The sequence below is a fragment of the Anomaloglossus baeobatrachus genome, chromosome 2 (genome assembly GCF_048569485.1).
Source record: "Anomaloglossus baeobatrachus isolate aAnoBae1 chromosome 2, aAnoBae1.hap1, whole genome shotgun sequence".
In the NCBI taxonomy this organism is placed as follows: Eukaryota; Metazoa; Chordata; class Amphibia; order Anura; family Aromobatidae; genus Anomaloglossus; species Anomaloglossus baeobatrachus.
Window position 1 is genome coordinate 343,212,620 of NC_134354.1, and position 23,099 is coordinate 343,235,718.

The 23,099-nt window shown below is 36.6% G+C and overlaps 10 non-coding genes across 10 annotated transcripts; all 10 read left to right on the plus strand.

The window, feature by feature from the left end:
• The first annotated feature begins 1,032 nt into the window (after window positions 1-1,032).
• Window positions 1,033-1,105, plus strand: TRNAV-CAC (transfer RNA valine (anticodon CAC)). The gene has a single exon. It is a non-coding gene; the product is annotated as a tRNA-Val (tRNA).
• A 1,012-nt stretch (window positions 1,106-2,117) lies between these two features.
• On the plus strand, window positions 2,118-2,190 carry TRNAV-CAC (transfer RNA valine (anticodon CAC)). Its single transcript has one exon. It is a non-coding gene; the product is annotated as a tRNA-Val (tRNA).
• Window positions 2,191-10,234: 8,044 nt separating this feature from the next.
• On the plus strand, window positions 10,235-10,307 carry TRNAV-CAC (transfer RNA valine (anticodon CAC)). The gene has a single exon. It is a non-coding gene; the product is annotated as a tRNA-Val (tRNA).
• A 1,995-nt stretch (window positions 10,308-12,302) lies between these two features.
• TRNAV-CAC (transfer RNA valine (anticodon CAC)) lies at window positions 12,303-12,375 on the plus strand. Its single transcript has one exon. It is a non-coding gene; the product is annotated as a tRNA-Val (tRNA).
• Window positions 12,376-13,387: 1,012 nt separating this feature from the next.
• On the plus strand, window positions 13,388-13,460 carry TRNAV-CAC (transfer RNA valine (anticodon CAC)). Its single transcript has one exon. It is a non-coding gene; the product is annotated as a tRNA-Val (tRNA).
• Window positions 13,461-14,471: 1,011 nt separating this feature from the next.
• Window positions 14,472-14,544, plus strand: TRNAV-CAC (transfer RNA valine (anticodon CAC)). The gene has a single exon. It is a non-coding gene; the product is annotated as a tRNA-Val (tRNA).
• Window positions 14,545-15,552: 1,008 nt separating this feature from the next.
• Window positions 15,553-15,625, plus strand: TRNAV-CAC (transfer RNA valine (anticodon CAC)). The gene has a single exon. It is a non-coding gene; the product is annotated as a tRNA-Val (tRNA).
• Window positions 15,626-18,119: 2,494 nt separating this feature from the next.
• TRNAV-CAC (transfer RNA valine (anticodon CAC)) lies at window positions 18,120-18,192 on the plus strand. Its single transcript has one exon. It is a non-coding gene; the product is annotated as a tRNA-Val (tRNA).
• Window positions 18,193-19,716: 1,524 nt separating this feature from the next.
• TRNAV-CAC (transfer RNA valine (anticodon CAC)) lies at window positions 19,717-19,789 on the plus strand. Its single transcript has one exon. It is a non-coding gene; the product is annotated as a tRNA-Val (tRNA).
• A 291-nt stretch (window positions 19,790-20,080) lies between these two features.
• Window positions 20,081-20,153, plus strand: TRNAV-CAC (transfer RNA valine (anticodon CAC)). The gene has a single exon. It is a non-coding gene; the product is annotated as a tRNA-Val (tRNA).
• Window positions 20,154-23,099: the final 2,946 nt, after the last annotated feature.

The window sequence follows — 23,099 nt, forward strand, 5'->3', positions numbered from 1 at the left end:
TTTTTTCCCTGGCGGTCAAAAGTCGTCTCCAATTGCCATTGCTTTGCAGGATTTCACAGGTTTCATAGTGTAATGGTCATCACGGCTGCTTAACACGCAGAAGGTCCTGGGTTCAATCCCCAGTGAAACCAGTCTCTTCTTGGTGTTGAAATAATACCCTATCCAACTGCAATACATGAAGTTCTTGGCTTTGTTGCCGAATGACGGGATGTTTTAGCTTCCATAACCAACAGAACTACGAATTTTTTTTTTCCTGGCAGTCAAATTTCGTCTCTAATTGCCATTACTTTGCAGGAATCACAGGTTTTATAGTGTGATGGTCATCAAGTCTGCTTCATATGCAGAACGTTCTGGATTCAATACCCAGTGAAACCAATCTGTTTTCGGTGTTGAAGTAATTTCCTATCAACCTGTAAAGTATGAAATTCTTGGTTTCGTTGCCAAATGACAATACATTTTGGCTTCTATCACAAGGAGAACTACGATTTTGCGTTTCTTTTTTATTGAACATTTTAGCAGAAAACATAATCCCATATTATAACAATCCTGTTTGTTTCAAAATTTATAGTTCCCATAAATACAAAAGCAAACGATTAAACTGTGTAGAAAAAAGTAACACATTCAATGTAAACTTCAATTTAAGCAATATTCCTTTGTGGGAATAAAACTGGTAAAATATTTAATAAAAATTGTAAATGTTTCATTACCAAAAACACTTTTCTTCAGCAATAAAAAGGCCCCATCAGATACAATTCTTCTCTGCTTGCCAATACACAGTAACTTTCTAGAAGGTTTCATAGTGTAGTAGTCATCACGTTTGCTTAACACTGGTTCAATCCCCAGTAAAAGCAATCTGTTCTTGGTGTTGAAATAATACCCTATCAAACTACAATATATGAAGTTCTTGGCTTTGTTGCCGAATGATGGGATGTTTTGGCTTCCATCACCAACAGAACTAATAATTTTTTTCCCCTGGCGGTCAAAACTCGTTTTCAATTGCCATTGCTTTGCAGGATTTCGCAGGATTTCACAGGTTTCATAGTGTAGTGGTCATCACGTCTGCTTCACACGCAGAAGGTCCTGGGTTCAATCCCCAGTGAAACCAATCCGTTTTCGCTGTTGAAGTAATTTGCTATCAACAGGATTTCACAGGTTTCATAGTGTAGTGGTCATCACGTCTGCCTAACACGCAGAAGGTCCTGGGTTTAATCCCCAGTAAAACCAGTCTGTTCTTGGTGTTGAAATAATACCCTATCCAACTGCAATACATGAAGTTCTTGGCTTTGTTGCCGAATGACGGGATGTTTTAGCTTCCATAACCAACAGAACTACGAATATTTTTTTTTTCCTGGCAGTCAAATTTCGTCTCTAATTGCCATTACTTTGCAGGAATCACAGGTTTTAAAGTGTGGTGGTCATCAAGTCTGCTTCATATGCAGAACGTTCTGGGTTCAATACCCAGTGAAACCAATCTGTTTTCGGTGTTGAAGTAATTTCCTATCAACCTGTTAAGTATGAAATTCTTGGTTTCGTTGCCAAATGACAATACATTTTGGCTTCTATCACAAGGAGAACTACGATTTTGGGTTTCTTTTTTATTGAACATTTTAGCAGAAAACATAATCCCATATTATAACAATCCTGTTTGTTTCAAAATGTATAGTTCCCATAAATACAAAAGCAAACGATTAAACTGTGTAGAAAAAAGTAACACATTCAATGTAATCTTCAATTTAAGCAATATCCCTTTGTAGGAATAAAACTGGTAAAATATGTAATAAAAATTGTAAATGTTTCATTACCAAAAACACTTTTCTTCAGCAATAAAAAGGCCCCATCAGTTACAATTCTGCTCTGCTTGCCAATACACAGTAACTTTCCAGAAGGTTTCATAGTGTAGTAGTCATCACGTCTGCTTAACACTGGTTCAATCTCCAGTAAAAGCAATCTGTTCTTGGTGTTGAAATAATACCCTATCAAACTACAATATATGAAGTTCTTGGCTTTGTTGCCGAATGATGGGATGTTTTGGCTTCCATCACCAACAGAACTAATAATTTTTTTCCCCTGGCTGTCAAAACTCGTTTTCAATTGCCATTGCTTTGCAGGATTTCACAGGTTTCATAGTGTAGTGGTCATCACGTCTGCTTCACACGCAGAAGGTCCTGGGTTCAATCCCCAGTGAAACCAATCTGTTTTCGCTGTTGAAGTAATTTGCTATCAACCTGTAATATATAAAATTCTTGGTTTCGTTGCCAAATGACAATACATTTTGGCTTCCATCACAAAGAGAACTACTATTTTGGGTTTCTTTTTTATTGTCCATTTTAGCAGAAAACATAATCCCACATTATAAAAATCCTGTTTGTTTAAAAATATATAGTTCCCATAAATACAAAAGCAAACAACTAAACTGTGTAGAAAAAAGTAACACATTCAATGTAAACTTCAATTTAAGCAATATCCCTTTGTAGGAATAAAACTGGTAAAATATGTAATAAAAATTGTAAATGTTTCATTACCAAAAATACTTTCCTTCAGCAATAAAAAGGCCCTGTCAGTCACAATTCTGCTCTGCTAGCCAATACACAGTAACTTTTCATCAGGATTCATAGTGTAGTGGTCATCATGTCTGCTTAACACGTAGAAGGTCATCACGTCTGCTTAACACGCAGAAGGTCCTGGGTTTAATCCCCAGTAAAACCAGTCTGTTCTTGGTGTTGAAATAATACCCTATCAAACTACAATATATGAAGTTCTTGGCTTTGTTGCCGAATGATGGGATGTTTTGGCTTCTATCACCAACAGAACTAATAATTTTTTTTTCCCTGGCTGTCAAAACTCGTTTTCAATTGCCATTGCTTGGCAGGATTTCACAGGTTTCATGGTGTAGTGGTCATCACGTCTGCTTCACACGCAGAAGGTCCTGGGTTCAATCTTTTTTATTGAACATTTTAGCAGAAAACATAATCCCATATTATAACAATCCTGTTTGTTTCAAAATTTATAGTTCCCATTAATACAAAAGCAAACGATTAAACTGTGTAGAAAAAAGTAACACATTCAATGTAATCTTCAATTTAAGCAATATCCCTTTGTAGGAATAAAACTGGTAAAATATGTAATAAAAATTGTAAATGTTTCATTACCAAAAACACTTTTCTTCAGCAATAAAAAGGCCCCGTCAGTTACAATTCTGCTCTGCTTGCCAATACATAGTAACTTTCCAGAAGGTTTCATAGTGTAGTAGTCATCACGTCTGCTTAACACTGGTTCAATCCCCAGTAAAAGCAATCTGTTCTCGGTGTTGAAATAATACCCTATCAAACTACAATATATGAAGTTCTTGTCTTTGTTGCCGAATGATGGTATGTTTTGGCTTCCATCACCAACAGAACTAATATTTTTTTTCCCCTGGAGGTCAAAACTCGTTTTCAATTGCCATTGCTTTGCAGGATTTCACAGGTTTCATAGTGTAGTGGTCATCATGTCTGCTTCACACACAGAAGGTCCTGGGTTCAATCCCTAGTGAAACCAATCTGTTTTCGCTGTTGAAGTAATTTGCTATCAACAGGATTTCACAGGTTTTATAGTGTAGTGGTCATCACGTCTGCTTAACACGCAGAAGGTCCTGGGTTTAATCCCCAGTAAAAACCAGTCTGTTCTTGGTGTTGAAATAATACCCTATCCAACTGCAATACATGAAGTTCTTGGCTTTGTTGCCAAATGACGGGATGTTTTAGCTTCCATAACCAACAGAACTACGAAATTTTTTTTTCCTGGCAGTCAAATTTCGTCTCTAATTGCAATTACTTTGCAGGAATCACCGGTTTTAAAGTGTGGTGGTCATCAAGTTTGCTTCATATGCAGAACGTTCTGGGTTCAATACCCAGTGAAACCAATCTGTTTTCGGTGTTATAGTAATTTCCTATTAACCTGTAAAGTATGAAATTCTTGGTTTCGTTGCCAAATGACAATACATTTTGGCTTCTATCACAAGGAGAACTACGATTTTGGGTTTCTTTTTTATTGAACATTTTAGCAGAAAACATAATCCCATATTATAACAATCCTGTTTGTTTCAAAATTTATAGTTCCCATAAATACAAAAGCAAACGATTAAACTGTGTAGAAAAAAGTAACACATTCAATGTAAACTTCAATTTAAGCAATATCCCTTTGTAGGAATAAAACTGGTAAAATATGTAATAAAAATTGTAAATGTTTCATTACCAAAAACACTTTTCTTCAGCAATAAAAAGGCCCCATCAGTTACAATTCTGCTCTGCTTGCCAATACACAGTAACTTTCCAGAAGGTTTCATAGTGTAGTAGTCATCACATCTGCTTAACACTGGTTCAATCCCCAGTAAAAGCAATCTGTTCTTGGTGTTGAAATAATACCCTATCAAACTACAATATATGAAGTTCTTGGCTTTGTTGCCGAATGATGGGATGTTTTGGCTTCCATCACCAACAGAACTAATAATTTTTTTCCCCTGGCGGTCAAAACTCGTTTTCAATTGCCATTGCTTTGCAGGATTTCACAGGTTTCATAGTGTAGTGGGCATCACGTCTGCTTCACACGTAGAAGGTCCTGGGTTCAATCCCCAGTGAAACCGATCCGTTTTCGCTGTTGAAGTAATTTGCTATCAACAGGATTTCACAGGTCTCATAGTGTAGTGGTCATCACGTCTGCTTAACACGCAGAAGGTCCTGGGTTTAATCCTCAGTAAAAACCAGTCTGTTCTTGGTGTTGAAATAATACCCTATCCAACTGCAATACATGAAGTTCTTGGCTTTGTTGCCAAATGACGGGATGTTTTAGCTTCCATAACCAACAGAACTACGAATTTTTTTTTTTCCTGGCAGTCAAATTTCGTCTTTAATTGCCATTACTTTGCAGGAATCACAGGTTTTAAAGTGTGGTGGTGATCAAGTTTGCTTCATATGCAGAACGTTCTGGGTTCAATACCCTGTGAAACCAATCTGTTTTCGGTGTTATAGTAATTTCCTATTAACCTGTAAAGTATGAAATTCTTGGTTTCGTTGCCAAATGACAATACATTTTGGCTTCTATCACAAGGAGAACTACGATTTTGGGTTTCTTTTTTATTGAACATTTTAGCAGAAAACATAATCCCATATTATAACAATCCTGTTTGTTTCAAAATTTATAGTTCCCATAAATACAAAAGCAAACGATTAAACTGTGTAGAAAAAAGTAACACATTCAATGTAATCTTCAATTTAAGCAATATCCCTTTGTAGGAATAAAACTGGTAAAATATGTAATAAAAATTGTAAATGTTTCATTACCAAAAACACTTTTCTTCAGCAATAAAAAGGCCCCATCAGTTACAATTCTGCTCTGCTTGCCAATACACAGTAACTTTCCAGAAGGTTTCATAGTGTAGTAGTCATCACATCTGCTTAACACTGGTTCAATCCCCAGTAAAAGCAATCTGTTCTTGGTGTTGAAATAATACCCTATCAAACTACAATATATGAAGTTCTTGGCTTTGTTGCCGAATGATGGGATGTTTTGGCTTCCATCACCAACAGAACTAATAATTTTTTTCCCCTGGCGGTCAAAACTCGTTTTCAATTGCCATTGCTTTGCAGGATTTCACAGGTTTCATAGTGTAGTGGGCATCACGTCTGCTTCACACGTAGAAGGTCCTGGGTTCAATCCCCAGTGAAACCGATCCGTTTTCGCTGTTGAAGTAATTTGCTATCAACAGGATTTCACAGGTCTCATAGTGTAGTGGTCATCACGTCTGCTTAACACGCAGAAGGTCCTGGGTTTAATCCTCAGTAAAAACCAGTCTGTTCTTGGTGTTGAAATAATACCCTATCCAACTGCAATACATGAAGTTCTTGGCTTTGTTGCCAAATGACGGGATGTTTTAGCTTCCATAACCAACAGAACTACGAATTTTTTTTTTTCCTGGCAGTCAAATTTCGTCTTTAATTGCCATTACTTTGCAGGAATCACAGGTTTTAAAGTGTGGTGGTCATCAAGTTTGCTTCATATGCAGAACGTTCTGGGTTCAATACCCAGTGAAACCAATCTGTTTTCGGTGTTATAGTAATTTCCTATTAACCTGTAAAGTATGAAATTCTTTGTTTCGTTGCCAAATGACAATACATTTTGGCTTCTATCACAAGGAGAACTACGATTTTGGGTTTCTTTTTTATTGAACATTTTAGCAGAAAACATAATCCCATATTATAACAATCCTGTTTGTTTCAAAATTTATAGTTCCCATAAATACAAAAGCAAACGATTAAACTGTGTAGAAAAAAGTAACACATTCAATGTAATCTTCAATGTAAGCAATATCCCTTTGTAGGAATAAAACTGGTAAAATATGTAATAAAAATTGTAAATGTTTCATTACCAAAAACACTTTTCTTCAGCAATAAAAAGGCCCCATCAGTTACAATTCTGCTCTGCTTGCCAATACACAGTAACTTTCCAGAAGGTTTCATAGTGTAGTAGTCATCACGTCTGCTTAACACTGGTTCAATCCCCAGTAAAAGCAATCTGTTCTTGGTGTTGAAATAATACCCTATCAAACTACAATATATGAAGTTCTTGGCTTTGTTGCCGAATGATGGGATGTTTTGGCTTCCATCACCAACAGAACTAATAATTTTTTTCCCCTGGCTGTCAAAACTCGTTTTCAATTGCCATTGCTTTGCAGGATTTCACAGGTTTCATAGTGTAGTGGTCATCAAGTCTGCTTCACACGCAGAAGGTCCTGGGTTCAATCCCCAGTGAAACCAATCTGTTTTCGCTGTTGAAGTAATTTGCTATCAACCTGTAATATATAAAATTCTTGGTTTCGTTGCCAAATGACAATACATTTTGGCTTCCATCACAAAGAGAACTACTATTTTGGGTTTCTTTTTTATTGTCCATTTTAGCAGAAAACATAATCCCACATTATAAAAATCCTGTTTGTTTAAAAATATATAGTTCCCATAAATACAAAAGCAAACAACTAAACTGTGTAGAAAAAAGTAACACATTCAATGTAAACTTCAATTTAAGCAATATCCCTTTGTAGGAATAAAACTGGTAAAATATGTAATAAAAATTGTAAATGTTTCATTACCAAAAATACTTTCCTTCAGCAATAAAAAGGCCCTGTCAGTCACAATTCTGCTCTGCTAGCCAATACACAGTAACTTTTCATCAGGATTCATAGTGTAGTGGTCATCATGTCTGCTTAACACGTAGAAGGTCATCACGTCTGCTTAACACGCAGAAGGTCCTGGGTTTAATCCCCAGTAAAACCAGTCTGTTCTTGGTGTTGAAATAATACCCTATCAAACTACAATATATGAAGTTCTTGGCTTTGTTGCCGAATGATGGGATGTTTTGGCTTCTATCACCAACAGAACTAATAATTTTTTTTTCCCTGGCTGTCAAAACTCGTTTTCAATTGCCATTGCTTGGCAGGATTTCACAGGTTTCATGGTGTAGTGGTCATCACGTCTGCTTCACACGCAGAAGGTCCTGGGTTCAATCTTTTTTATTGAACATTTTAGCAGAAAACATAATCCCATATTATAACAATCCTGTTTGTTTCAAAATTTATAGTTCCCATTAATACAAAAGCAAACGATTAAACTGTGTAGAAAAAAGTAACACATTCAATGTAATCTTCAATTTAAGCAATATCCCTTTGTAGGAATAAAACTGGTAAAATATGTAATAAAAATTGTAAATGTTTCATTACCAAAAACACTTTTCTTCAGCAATAAAAAGGCCCCGTCAGTTACAATTCTGCTCTGCTTGCCAATACATAGTAACTTTCCAGAAGGTTTCATAGTGTAGTAGTCATCACGTCTGCTTAACACTGGTTCAATCCCCAGTAAAAGCAATCTGTTCTCGGTGTTGAAATAATACCCTATCAAACTACAATATATGAAGTTCTTGTCTTTGTTGCCGAATGATGGTATGTTTTGGCTTCCATCACCAACAGAACTAATATTTTTTTTCCCCTGGAGGTCAAAACTCGTTTTCAATTGCCATTGCTTTGCAGGATTTCACAGGTTTCATAGTGTAGTGGTCATCATGTCTGCTTCACACACAGAAGGTCCTGGGTTCAATCCCTAGTGAAACCAATCTGTTTTCGCTGTTGAAGTAATTTGCTATCAACAGGATTTCACAGGTTTTATAGTGTAGTGGTCATCACGTCTGCTTAACACGCAGAAGGTCCTGGGTTTAATCCCCAGTAAAAACCAGTCTGTTCTTGGTGTTGAAATAATACCCTATCCAACTGCAATACATGAAGTTCTTGGCTTTGTTGCCAAATGACGGGATGTTTTAGCTTCCATAACCAACAGAACTACGAAATTTTTTTTTCCTGGCAGTCAAATTTCGTCTCTAATTGCAATTACTTTGCAGGAATCACCGGTTTTAAAGTGTGGTGGTCATCAAGTTTGCTTCATATGCAGAACGTTCTGGGTTCAATACCCAGTGAAACCAATCTGTTTTCGGTGTTATAGTAATTTCCTATTAACCTGTAAAGTATGAAATTCTTGGTTTCGTTGCCAAATGACAATACATTTTGGCTTCTATCACAAGGAGAACTACGATTTTGGGTTTCTTTTTTATTGAACATTTTAGCAGAAAACATAATCCCATATTATAACAATCCTGTTTGTTTCAAAATTTATAGTTCCCATAAATACAAAAGCAAACGATTAAACTGTGTAGAAAAAAGTAACACATTCAATGTAAACTTCAATTTAAGCAATATCCCTTTGTAGGAATAAAACTGGTAAAATATGTAATAAAAATTGTAAATGTTTCATTACCAAAAACACTTTTCTTCAGCAATAAAAAGGCCCCATCAGTTACAATTCTGCTCTGCTTGCCAATACACAGTAACTTTCCAGAAGGTTTCATAGTGTAGTAGTCATCACATCTGCTTAACACTGGTTCAATCCCCAGTAAAAGCAATCTGTTCTTGGTGTTGAAATAATACCCTATCAAACTACAATATATGAAGTTCTTGGCTTTGTTGCCGAATGATGGGATGTTTTGGCTTCCATCACCAACAGAACTAATAATTTTTTTCCCCTGGCGGTCAAAACTCGTTTTCAATTGCCATTGCTTTGCAGGATTTCACAGGTTTCATAGTGTAGTGGGCATCACGTCTGCTTCACACGTAGAAGGTCCTGGGTTCAATCCCCAGTGAAACCGATCCGTTTTCGCTGTTGAAGTAATTTGCTATCAACAGGATTTCACAGGTCTCATAGTGTAGTGGTCATCACGTCTGCTTAACACGCAGAAGGTCCTGGGTTTAATCCTCAGTAAAAACCAGTCTGTTCTTGGTGTTGAAATAATACCCTATCCAACTGCAATACATGAAGTTCTTGGCTTTGTTGCCAAATGACGGGATGTTTTAGCTTCCATAACCAACAGAACTACGAATTTTTTTTTTTCCTGGCAGTCAAATTTCGTCTTTAATTGCCATTACTTTGCAGGAATCACAGGTTTTAAAGTGTGGTGGTCATCAAGTTTGCTTCATATGCAGAACGTTCTGGGTTCAATACCCAGTGAAACCAATCTGTTTTCGGTGTTATAGTAATTTCCTATTAACCTGTAAAGTATGAAATTCTTGGTTTCGTTGCCAAATGACAATACATTTTGGCTTCTATCACAAGGAGAACTACGATTTTGGGTTTCTTTTTTATTGAACATTTTAGCAGAAAACATAATCCCATATTATAACAATCCTGTTTGTTTCAAAATTTATAGTTCCCATAAATACAAAAGCAAACGATTAAACTGTGTAGAAAAAAGTAACACATTCAATGTAATCTTCAATTTAAGCAATATCCCTTTGTAGGAATAAAACTGGTAAAATATGTAATAAAAATTGTAAATGTTTCATTACCAAAAACACTTTTCTTCAGCAATAAAAAGGCCCCATCAGTTACAATTCTGCTCTGCTTGCCAATACACAGTAACTTTCCAGAAGGTTTCATAGTGTAGTAGTCATCACGTCTGCTTAACACTGGTTCAATCCCCAGTAAAAGCAATCTGTTCTTGGTGTTGAAATAATACCCTATCAAACTACAATATATGAAGTTCTTGGCTTTGTTGCCGAATGATGGGATGTTTTGGCTTCCATCACCAACAGAACTAATAATTTTTTTCCCCTGGCTGTCAAAACTCGTTTTCAATTGCCATTGCTTTGCAGGATTTCACAGGTTTCATAGTGTAGTGGTCATCACGTCTGCTTCACACGCAGAAGGTCCTGGGTTCAATCCCCAGTGAAACCAATCTGTTTTCGCTGTTGAAGTAATTTGCTATCAACCTGTAATATATAAAATTCTTGGTTTCGTTGCCAAATGACAATACATTTTGGCTTCCATCACAAAGAGAACTACTATTTTGGGTTTCTTTTTTATTGTCCATTTTAGCAGAAAACATAATCCCACATTATAAAAATCCTGTTTGTTTAAAAATATATAGTTCCCATAAATACAAAAGCAAACAACTAAACTGTGTAGAAAAAAGTAACACATTCAATGTAAACTTCAATTTAAGCAATATCCCTTTGTAGGAATAAAACTGGTAAAATATGTAATAAAAATTGTAAATGTTTCATTACCAAAAATACTTTCCTTCAGCAATAAAAAGGCCCTGTCAGTCACAATTCTGCTCTGCTAGCCAATACACAGTAACTTTTCATCAGGATTCATAGTGTAGTGGTCATCATGTCTGCTTAACACGTAGAAGGTCATCACGTCTGCTTAACACGCAGAAGGTCCTGGGTTTAATCCCCAGTAAAACCAGTCTGTTCTTGGTGTTGAAATAATACCCCATCCAACTGCAATACATGAAGTTCTTGGCTTTGTTGCCGAATGATGGGATGTTTTAGCTTCCATAACCAACAGAACTACGAATTTTTTTTTTTTCCTGGCAGTCAAATTTCGTCTCTAATTGCCATTACTTTGCAGGAATCACAGGTTTTAAAGTGTGGTGGTCATCAAGTCTGCTTCATATGCAGAACGTTCTGGGTTCAATACCCAGTGAAACCAATCTGTTTTCGGTGTTGAAGTAATTTCCTATTAACCTGTAAAGTATGAAATTCTTGGTTTCGTTGCCAAATGACATTACATTTTGGCTTCTATCACAAGGAGAACTACGATTTTGGGTTTCTTTTTTATTGAACATTTTAGCAGAAAACATAATCCCATATTATAACAATCCTGTTTGTTTCAAAATTTATAGTTCCCATAAATACAAAAGCAAACGATTAAACTGTGTAGAAAAAAGTAACACATTCAATGTAAACTTCAATTTAAGCAATATCCCTTTGTAGGAATAAAACTGGTAAAATATGTAATAAAAATTGGAAATGTTTCATTACCAAAAACACTTTTCTTCAGCAATAAAAAGGCCCCATCAGTTACAATTCTGCTCTGCTTGCCAATACACAGTTACTTTCCAGAGGGTTTCATAGTGTAGTAGTCATCACGTCTGCTTAACACTGGTTCAATCCCCAGTAAAAGCAATCTGTTCTTGGTGTTGAAATAATACCCTATCAAACTACAATATATGAAGTTCTTGGCTTTGTTGCCGAATGATCGGATGTTTTGGCTTCCATCACCAACAGAACTAATAATTTTTTTCCCCTGGCTGTCAAAACTCGTTTTCAATTGCCATTGCTTTGCAGGATTTCACAGGTTTCATAGTGTAGTGGTCATCACGTCTGCTTCACACGCAGAAGGTCCTGGGTTCAATCTTTTTTATTGAATATTTTAGCAGGAAACATAATCCCATATTATAACAATCCTGTTTGTTTCAAAATTTATAGTTCCCATAAATACAAAAGCAAACGATTAAACTGTGTAGAAAAAAGTAACACATTCAATGTAATCTTCAATTTAAGCAATATCCCTTTGTAGGAATAAAACTGGTAAAATATGTAATAAAAATTGTAAATGTTTCATTACCAAAAACACTTTCCTTCAGCAATAAAAAGGCCCCGTCAGTTACAATTCTGCTCTGCTTGCCAATACATAGTAACTTTCCAGAAGGTTTCATAGTGTAGTAGTCATCACGTCTGCTTAACACTGGTTCAATCCATAGTAAAAGCAATCTGTCCTCGGTGTTGAAATAATACCCTATCAAACTACAATATATGAAGTTCTTGGCTTTGTTGCCGAATGATGGGATGTTTTGGCTTCCATCACCAACAGAACTAATAATTTTTTTCCCCTGGCGGTCAAAACTCGTTTTCAATTGCCATTGCTTTGCAGGATTTCACAGGTTTCATAGTGTAGTGGTCATCACGTCTGCTTCACACGCAGAAGGTCCTGGGTTCAATCCCCAGTGAAACCAATCTGTTTTCGCTGTTGAAGTAATTTGCTATCAACAGGATTTCACAGGTTTTATAGTGTAGTGGTCATCACGTCTGCTTAACACGCAGAAGGTCCTGGGTTTAATCCCCAGTAAAAACCAGTCTGTTCTTGGTGTTGAAATAATACCCTGTCCAACTGCAATACATGAAGTTCTTGGCTTTGTTGCCGAATGACGGGATGTTTTAGCTTCCATAACCAACAGAACTACGAATTTTTTTTTTTCCTGGCAGTCAAATTTCGTTTCTAATTGCCATTACTTTGCAGGAATCACCGGTTTTAAAGTGTGGTGGTCATCAAGTTTGTTTCATATGCAGAACGTTCTGGGTTCAATACCCAGTGAAACCAATCTGTTTTCGGTGTTATAGTAATTTCCTATTAACCTGTAAAGTATGAAATTCTTGGTTTCGTTGCCAAATGACAATACATTTTGGCTTCTATCACAAGGAGAACTACGATTTTGGGTTTCTTTTTTATTGAACATTTTAGCAGAAAACATAATCCCATATTATAACAATCCTGTTTGTTTCAAAATTTATAGTTCCCATAAATACAAAAGCAAATGATTAAACTGTGTAGAAAAAAGTAACACATTCAATGTAATCTTCAATTTAAGCAATATCCCTTTGTAGGAATAAAACTGGTAAAATATGTAATAAAAATTGGAAATGTTTCATTACCAAAAACACTTTTCTTCAGCAATAAAAAGGCCCCATCAGTTACAATTCTGCTCTGCTTGCCAATACACAGTAACTTTCCAGAAGGTTTCATAGTGTAGTAGTCATCACGTCTGCTTAACACTGGTTCAATCCCCAGTAAAAGCAATCTGTTCTTGGTGTTGAAATAATACCCTATCAAACTACAATATATGAAGTTCTTGGCTTTGTTGCCGAATGATGGGATGTTTTGGCTTCCATCACCAACAGAACTAATAATTTTTTTCCCCTGGCGGTCAAAACTCGTTTTCAATTGCCATTGCTTTGCAGGATTTCACAGGTTTCATAGTGTAGTGGTCATCACGTCTGCTTCACACGCAGAAGGTCCTGGGTTCAATCCCCAGTGAAACCAATCCGTTTTCGCTGTTGAAGTAATTTGCTATCAACAGGATTTCAGAGGTTTCATAGTGTAGTGGTCATCACGTCTGCTTAACACGCAGAAGGTCCTGGGTTTAATCCCCAGTAAAACCAGTCTTTTCTTGGTGTTGAAATAATACCCTATCCAACTGCAATACATGAAGTTCTTGGCTTTGTTGCCGAATGACGGGATGTTTTAGCTTCCATAACCAACAGAACTACGAATTTTTTTTTTTCCTGGCAGTCAAATTTCGTCTCTAATTGCCATTACTTTGCAGGAATCACAGGTTTTAAAGTGTGGTGGTCATCAAGTCTGCTTCATATGCAGAACATTCTGGGTTCAATACCCAGTAAAACCAATCTGTTTTCGGTGTTGAAGTAATTTCCTATCAACCTGTAAAGTATGAAATTCTTGGTTTCGTTGCCAAATGACAATACATTTTGGCTTCTATCACAAGGAGAACTACGATTTTGGGTTTCTTTTTTAATGAACATTTTAGCAGAAAACATAATCCCATATTATAACAATCCTGTTTTTTTCAAAATTTATAGTTCCCATAAATACAAAAGCAAACGATTAAACTGTGTAGAAAAAAGTAACACATTCAATGTAATCTTCAATTTAAGCAATATCCCTTTGTAGGAATAAAACTGGTAAAATATGTAATAAAAATTGTAAATGTTTCATTACCAAAAACACTTTTCTTCAGCAATAAAAAGGCCCCGTCAGTTACAATTCTGCTCTGCTTGCCAATACATAGTAACTTTCCAGAAGGTTTCATAGTGTAGTAGTCATCACGTCTGCTTAACACTGGTTCAATCCCCAGTAAAAGCAATCTGTTCTCGGTGTTGAAATAATACCCTATCAAACTACAATATATGAAGTTCTTGGCTTTGTTGCCGAATGATGGGATGTTTTGGCTTCCATCACCAACAGAACTAATAATTTTTTTCCCCTGGCGGGCAAAACTCGTTTTCAATTGCCATTGCTTTGCAGGATTTCACAGGTTTCATAGTGTAGTGGTCATCACGTCTGCTTCACACGCAGAAGGTCCTGGGTTCAATCCCCAGTGAAACCAATCTGTTTTCGCTGTTGAAGTAATTTGCTATCAACAGGATTTCACAGGTTTTATAGTGTAGTGGTCATCACGTCTGCTTAACACGCAGAAGGTCCTGGGTTTAATCCCCAGTAAAAACCAGTCTGTTCTTGGTGTTGAAATAATACCCTATCCAATTGCAATACATGAAGTTCTTGGCTTTGTTGCCGAATGACGGGATGTTTTAGCTTCCATAACCAACAGAACTACGATTTTTTTTTTCCTGGCAGTCAAATTTCGTCTCTAATTGCCATTACTTTGCAGGAATCACCGGTTTTAAAGTGTGGTGGTCATCAAGTTTGCTTCATATGCAGAACGTTCTGGGTTCAATGCCAAGTGAAACCAATCTGTTTTCGGTGTTATAGTAATTTCCTATTAACCTGTAAAGTATGAAATTCTTGGTTTCGTTGCCAAATGACAATACATTTTGGCTTCTATCACAAGGAGAACTACGATTTTGGGTTTCTTTTTTAATGAACATTTTAGCAGAAAACAATCCCATATTATAACAATCCTGTTTTTTTCAAAATTTATAGTTCCCATAAATACAAAAGCAAACGATTAAACTGTGTAGAAAAAAGTAACACATTCAATGTAATCTTCAATTTAAGCAATATCCCTTTGTAGGAATAAAACTGGTAAAATATGTAATAAAAATTGTAAATGTTTCATTACCAAAAACACTTTTCTTCAGCAATAAAAAGGCCCCGTCAGTTACAATTCTGCTCTGCTTGCCAATACATAGTAACTTTCCAGAAGGTTTCATAGTGTAGTAGTCATCACGTCTGCTTAACACTGGTTCAATCCCCAGTAAAAGCAATCTGTTCTTGGTGTTGAAATAATACCCTATCAAACTACAATATATGAAGTTCTTGGCTTTGTTGCCGAATGATGGGATGTTTTGGCTTCCATCACCAACAGAACTAATAATTTTTTTCCCCTGGCTGTCAAAACTCGTTTTCAATTGCCATTGCTTTGCAGGATTTCACAGGTTTCATAGTGTAGTGGTCATCACGTCTGCTTCACACGCAGAAGGTCCTGGGTTCAATCCCCAGTGAAACCTATCTGTTTTCGCTGTTGAAGTAATTTGCTATCAACCTGTAATATATAAAATTCTTGGTTTCGTTGCCAAATGACAATACATTTTGGCTTCCATCACAAAGAGAACTACTATTTTGGGTTTCTTTTTTATTGTCCATTTTAGCAGAAAACATAATCCCACATTATAAAAATCCTGTTTGTTTAAAAATATATAGTTCCCATAAATACAAAAGCAAACAACTAAACTGTGTAGAAAAAAGTAACACATTCAATGTAAACTTCAATTTAAGCAATATCCCTTTGTAGGAATAAAACTGGTAAAATATGTAATAAAAATTGTAAATGTTTCATTACCAAAAATACTTTCCTTCAGCAATAAAAAGGCCCTGTCAGTCACAATTCTGCTCTGCTAGCCAATACACAGTAACTTTTCATCAGGATTCATAGTGTAGTGGTCATCATGTCTGCTTAACACGTAGAAGGTCATCACGTCTGCTTAACACGCAGAAGGTCCTGGGTTTAATCCCCAGTAAAACCAGTCTGTTCTTGGTGTTGAAATAATACCCCATCCAACTGCAATACATGAAGTTCTTGGCTTTGTTGCCGAATGATGGGATGTTTTAGCTTCCATAACCAACAGAACTACGAATTTTTTTTTTTTCCTGGCAGTCAAATTTCGTCTCTAATTGCCATTACTTTGCAGGAATCACAGGTTTTAAAGTGTGGTGGTCATCAAGTCTGCTTCATATGCAGAACGTTCTGGGTTCAATACCCAGTGAAACCAATCTGTTTTCGGTGTTGAAGTAATTTCCTATTAACCTGTAAAGTATGAAATTCTTGGTTTCGTTGCCAAATGACATTACATTTTGGCTTCTATCACAAGGAGAACTACGATTTTGGGTTTCTTTTTTATTGAACATTTTAGCAGAAAACATAATCCCATATTATAACAATCCTGTTTGTTTCAAAATTTATAGTTCCCATAAATACAAAAGCAAACGATTAAACTGTGTAGAAAAAAGTAACACATTCAATGTAAACTTCAATTTAAGCAATATCCCTTTGTAGGAATAAAACTGGTAAAATATGTAATAAAAATTGTAAATGTTCCATTACCAAAAACACTTTTCTTCAGCAATAAAAAGGCCCCATCAGTTACAATTCTGCTCTGCTTGCCAATACACAGTAACTTTCCAGAAGGTTTCATAGTGTAGTAGTCATCACGTCTGCTTAACACTGGTTCAATCCCCAGTAAAAGCAATCTGTTCTTGGTGTTGAAATAATACCCTATCAAACTACAATATATGAAGTTCTTGGCTATGTTGCCGAATGATGGGATGTTTTGGCTTCCATCACCAACAGAACTAATAATTTTTTTCCCCTGGCGGTCAAAACTCGTTTTCAATTGCCATTGCTTTGCAGGATTTCACAGGTTTCATAGTGTAGTGGTCATCTCGTCTGCTGCACACGTAGAAGGTCCTGGGTTCAATCCCCAGTGAAACCGATCCGTTTTCGCTGTTGAAGTAATTTGCTATCAACAGGATTTCACAGGTCTCATAGTGTAGTGGTCATCACGTCTGCTTAACACGCAGAAGGTCCTGGGTTTAATCCTCAGTAAAAACCAGTCTGTTCTTGGTGTTGAAATAATACCCTATCCAACTGCAATACATGAAGTTCTTGGCTTTGTTGCCAAATGACGGGATGTTTTAGCTTCCATAACCAACAGAACTACGAATTTTTTTTTTTCCTGGCAGTCAAATTTCGTCTTTAATTGCCATTACTTTGCAGGAATCACAGGTTTTAAAGTGTGGTGGTCATCAAGTTTGCTTCATATGCAGAACGTTCTGGGTTCAATACCCAGTGAAACCAATCTGTTTTCGGTGTTATAGTAATTTCCTATTAACCTGTAAAGTATGAAATTCTTGGTTTCGTTGCCAAATGACAATACATTTTGGCTTCTATCACAAGGAGAACTACGATTTTAGGTTTCTTTTTTATTGAACATTTTAGCAGAAAACATAATCCCATATTATAACAATCCTGTTTGTTTCAAAATTTATAGTTCCCATAAATACAAAAGCAAACGATTAAACTGTGTAGAAAAAAGTAACACATTCAATGTAATCTTCAATTTAAGCAATATCCCTTTGTAGGAATAAAACTGGTAAAATATGTAATAAAAATTGTAAATGTTTCATTACCAAAAACACTTTTCTTCAGCAATAAAAAGGCCCCATCAGTTACAATTTTGCTCTGCTTGCCAATACACAGTAACTTTCCAGAAGGTTTCATAGTGTAGTAGTCATCACGTCTGCTTAACACTGGTTCAATCCCCAGTAAAAGCAATCTGTTCTTGGTGTTGAAATAATACCCTATCAAACTACAATATATGAAGTTCTTGGCTTTGTTGCCGAATGATGGGATGTTTTGGCTTCCATCACCAACAGAACTAATAATTTTTTTCCCCTGGCTGTCAAAACTCGTTTTCAATTGCCATTGCTTTGCAGGATTTCACAGGTTTCATAGTGTAGTGGTCATCACGTCTGCTTCACACGCAGAAGGTCCTGGGTTCAATCCCCAGTGAAACCAATCTGTTTTCGCTGTTGAAGTAATTTGCTATCAACCTGTAATATATAAAATTCTTGGTTTCGTTGCCAAATGACAATACATTTTGGCTTCCATCACAAAGAGAACTACTATTTTGGGTTTCTTTTTTATTGTCCATTTTAGCAGAAAACATAATCCCACATTATAAAAATCCTGTTTGTTTAAAAATATATAGTTCCCATAAATACAAAAGCAAACAACTAAACTGTGTAGAAAAAAGTAACACATTCAATGTAAACTTCAATTTAAGCAATATCCCTTTGTAGGAATAAAACTGGTAAAATATGTAATAAAAATTGTAAATGTTTCATTACCAAAAATACTTTCCTTCAGCAATAAAAAGGCCCTGTCAGTCACAATTCTGCTCTGCTAGCCAATACACAGTAACTTTTCATCAGGATTCATAGTGTAGTGGTCATCATGTCTGCTTAACACGTAGAAGGTCACGTCTGCTTAACACGCAGAAGGTCCTGGGTTTAATCCCCAGTGAAACCAATCTGTTTTCGCTGTTGAAGTAATTTGCTATCAACAGGATTTCACAGGTTTTATAGTGTAGTGGTCATCACGTCTGCTTAACACGCAGAAGGTCCTGGGTTTAATCCCCAGTAAAAACCAGTCTGTTCTTGGTGTTGAAATAATACCCTATCCAATTGCAATACATGAAGTTCTTGGCTTTGTTGCCGAATGACGGGATGTTTTAGCTTCCATAACCAACAGAACTACGAATTTTTTTTTTCCTGGCAGTCAAATTTCGTCTCTAATTGCCATTACTTTGCAGGAATCACCGGTTTTAAAGTGTGGTGGTCATCAAGTTTGCTTTATATGCAGAACGTTCTGGGTTCAATACCCAGTGAAACCAATCTGTTTTCGGTGTTATAGTAATTTCCTATTAACCTGTAAAGTATGAAATTCTTGGTTTCGTTGCCAAATGACAATACATTTTGGCTTCTATCACAAGGAGAACTACGATTTTGGGTTTCTTTTTTAATGAACATTTTAGCAGAAAACATAATCCCATATTATAACAATCCTGTTTTTTTCAAAATTTATAGTTCCCATAAATACAAAAGCAAACGATTAAACTGTGTAGAAAAAAGTAACACATTCAATGTAATCTTCAATTTAAGCAATATCCCTTTGTAGGAATAAAACTGGTAAAATATGTAATAAAAATTGTAAATGTTTCATTACCAAAAACACTTTTCTTCAGCAATAAAAAGGCCCCGTCAGTTACAATTCTGCTCTGCTTGCCAATACATAGTAACTTTCCAGAAGGTTTCATAGTGTAGTAGTCATCACGTCTGCTTAACACTGGTTCAATCCCCAGTAAAAGCAATCTGTTCTCGGTGTTGAAATAATACCCTATCAAACTACAATATATGAAGTTCTTGGCTTTGTTGCCGAATGATGGGATGTTTTGGCTTCCATCACCAACAGAACTAATAATTTTTTTCCCCTGGCGGGCAAAACTCGTTTTCAATTGCCATTGCTTTGCAGGATTTCACAGGTTTCATAGTGTAGTGGTCATCACGTCTGCTTCACACGCAGAAGGTCCTGGGTTCAATCCCCAGTGAAACCAATCTGTTTTCGCTGTTGAAGTAATTTGCTATCAACAGGATTTCACAGGTTTTATAGTGTAGTGGTCATCACGTCTGCTTAACACGCAGAAGGTCCTGGGTTTAATCCCCAGTAAAAACCAGTCTGTTCTTGGTGTTGAAATAATACCCTATCAAACTACAATATATGAAGTTCTTGGCTTTGTTGCCGAATGATGGGATGTTTTGGCTTCCATCACCAACAGAACTAATAATTTTTTTCCCCTGGCTGTCAAAACTCGTTTTCAATTGCCATTGCTTTGCAAGATTTCACAGGTTTCATAGTGTAGTGGTCATCACGTCTGCTTCACACGCAGAAGGTCCTGGGTTCAATCCCCAGTGAAACCAATCTGTTTTCGCTGTTGAAGTAATTTGCTATCAACCTGTAATATATAAAATTCTTGGTTTCGTTGCCAAATGACAATACATTTTGGCTTCCATCACAAAGAGAACTACTATTTTGGGTTTCTTTTTTATTGTCCATTTTAGCAGAAAACATAATCCCATATTATAAAAATCCTGTTTGTTTAAAAATATATAGTTCCCATAAATACAAAAGCAAACGACTAAACTGTGTAGAAAAAAGTAACACATTCAATGTAAACTTCAATTTAAGCAATATCCCTTTGTAGGAATAAAACTGGTAAAATATGTAATAAAAATTGTAAATGTTTCATTACCAAAAATACTTTCCTTCAGCAATAAAAAGGCCCTGTCAGTCACAATTCTGCTCTGCTAGCCAATACACAGTAACTTTTCATCAGGATTCATACTGTAGTGGTCATCATGTCTGCTTAACACGTAGAAGGTCATCACGTCTGCTTAACACGCAGAAGGTCCTGGGTTTAATCCCCAGTAAAACCAGTCTGTTCTTGGTGTTGAAATAATACCCTATCCAACTGCAATACATGAAGTTCTTGGCTTTGTTGCCGAATGACGGGATGTTTTAGCTTCCATAACCAACAGAACTACAAATTTTTTTTTTTCCTGGCAGTCAAATTTCGTCTCTAATTGCCATTACTTTGCAGGAATCACAGGTTTTAAAGTGTGGTGGTCATCAAGTCTGCTTCATATGCAGAACGTTATGGGTTCAATACCCAGTGAAACCAACCTGTTTTCGGTGTTGAAGTAATTTCCTATCAACCTGTAAAGTATGAAATTCTTGGTTTCATTGCCAAATGACAATACATTTTGGCTTCTATCACAAGGAGAACTACGATTTTGGGTTTCTTTTTTATTGAACATTTTAGCAGAAAACATAATCCCATATTATAACAATCCTGTTTGTTTCAAAATTTATAGTTCCCATAAATACAAAAGCAAACGAATAAACTGTGTAGAAAAAAGTAACACATTCAATGTAATCTTCAATTTAAGCAATATCCCTTTGTAGGAATAAAACTGGTAAAATATGTAATAAAAATTGTATATGTTTCATTACCAAAAACACTTTTCTTCAGCAATAAAAAGGCCCCATCAGTTACAATTCTGCTCTGCTTGCCAATACACAGTAACTTTCCAGAAGGTTTCATAGTGTAGTAGTCATCACTAGAGATGAGCTAACCGGTCCCGGTTCGGCTCGAGGTCGGTTCGCCGAACGGAGGTCCCGTTCGAGTTCGGCTCGTCGAACGTTCGACGAACCGAACTCGAACTGCATAGGAAACAATGGCAGGCAATCACAAACACAGAAAAACACCTAGAAAACACCCTCAAAGGTGTCCAAAAGGTGACAAACAACTCAAACACATGGGAAAGTGACAAGGACATATACTCATGCGAAAACAAAACAGCTGGACAAGGAAAAAGAGGAGGACACACAGATATAGGCATGGCACGCCCTTCTAAAGTCATGTAAAACACCGCAAGGTGACTCCAAGCAGAGTCTCCCTTTTTTCCAAAAATTGGGCCCCACACACACCCACCCTTCAGTGGCAGCAGTTGTGCCCCAGTTGTACACTTCACAGCTAGATTTGCATCAAGCACATTCAAAAATACGCCATTCTTATCTGTCCCCAGGATGACACCGGGGTAGGTAGCAAAGTCTTTCCTGATCCCAGCTCTGTTCATCTTGGCTTCTTTTAAAAACAATGTAAGCAAGGGTTACTCCAAGCGGAGTCTCCCTTTTTTTCCAAAAATTGTGCCCCACACACACCCACCCCTTCAGTGGCAGCAGTTGTGCCCCAGTTGTACACTTCACAGCTAGATTTGCATCAAGCACATTCAAAAATACGCCATTCTTATCCGTCCCCAGGATGACACCGGGGTAGGTAAAAGTCTTTGCTGAACCATGACTTGTTCATCTTGGCTCCTTTTAAAAACAATATAAGGAAGGGTTACTTTCCTATCAACCTGTAAAGTATGAAATTCTTGGTTTCGTTGCCAAATGACAATACATTTTGGCTTCTATCACAAGGAGAACTACGATTTTGGGTTTCTTTTTTATTGAACATTTTAGCAGAAAACATAATCCCATATTATAACAATCCTGTTTGTTTCAAAATTTATAGTTCCCATAAATACAAAAGCAAACGATTAAACTGTGTAGAAAAAAGTAACACATTCAATGTAATCTTCAATTTAAGCAATATCCCTTTGTAGGAATAAAACTGGTAAAATATGTAATAAAAATTGGAAATGTTTCATTACCAAAAACACTTTTCTTCAGCAATAAAAAGGCCCCATCAGTTACAATTCTGCTCTGCTTGCCAATACACAGTAACTTTCCAGAAGGTTTCATAGTGTAGTAGTCATCACTAGAGATGAGCGAACCGGTCCCGGTTCGGCTCGAGGTCGGTTCGCCGAACGGAGGTCCCGTTCGAGTTCGGCTCGTCGAACGTTCGACGAACCGAACTCGAACTGCATAGGAAACAATGGCAGGCAATCACAAACACAGAAAAACACCTAGAAAACACCCTCAAAGGTGTCCAAAAGGTGACAAACAACTCAAACACATGGGAAAGTGACAAGGACATATACTCATGCGAAAACAAAACAGCTGGACAAGGAAAAAGAGGAGGACACACAGATATAGGCATGGCACGCCCTTCTAAAGTCATGTAAAACACCGCAAGGTGACTCCAAGCGGAGTCTCCCTTTTTTCCAAAAATTGGGCCCCACACACACCCACCCTTCAGTGGCAGCAGTTGTGCCCCAGTTGTACACTTCACAGCTAGATTTGCATCAAGCACATTCAAAAATACGCCATTCTTATCTGTCCCCAGGATGACACCGGGGTAGGTAGCAAAGTCTTTCCTGATCCCAGCTCTGTTCATCTTGGCTTCTTTTAAAAACAAT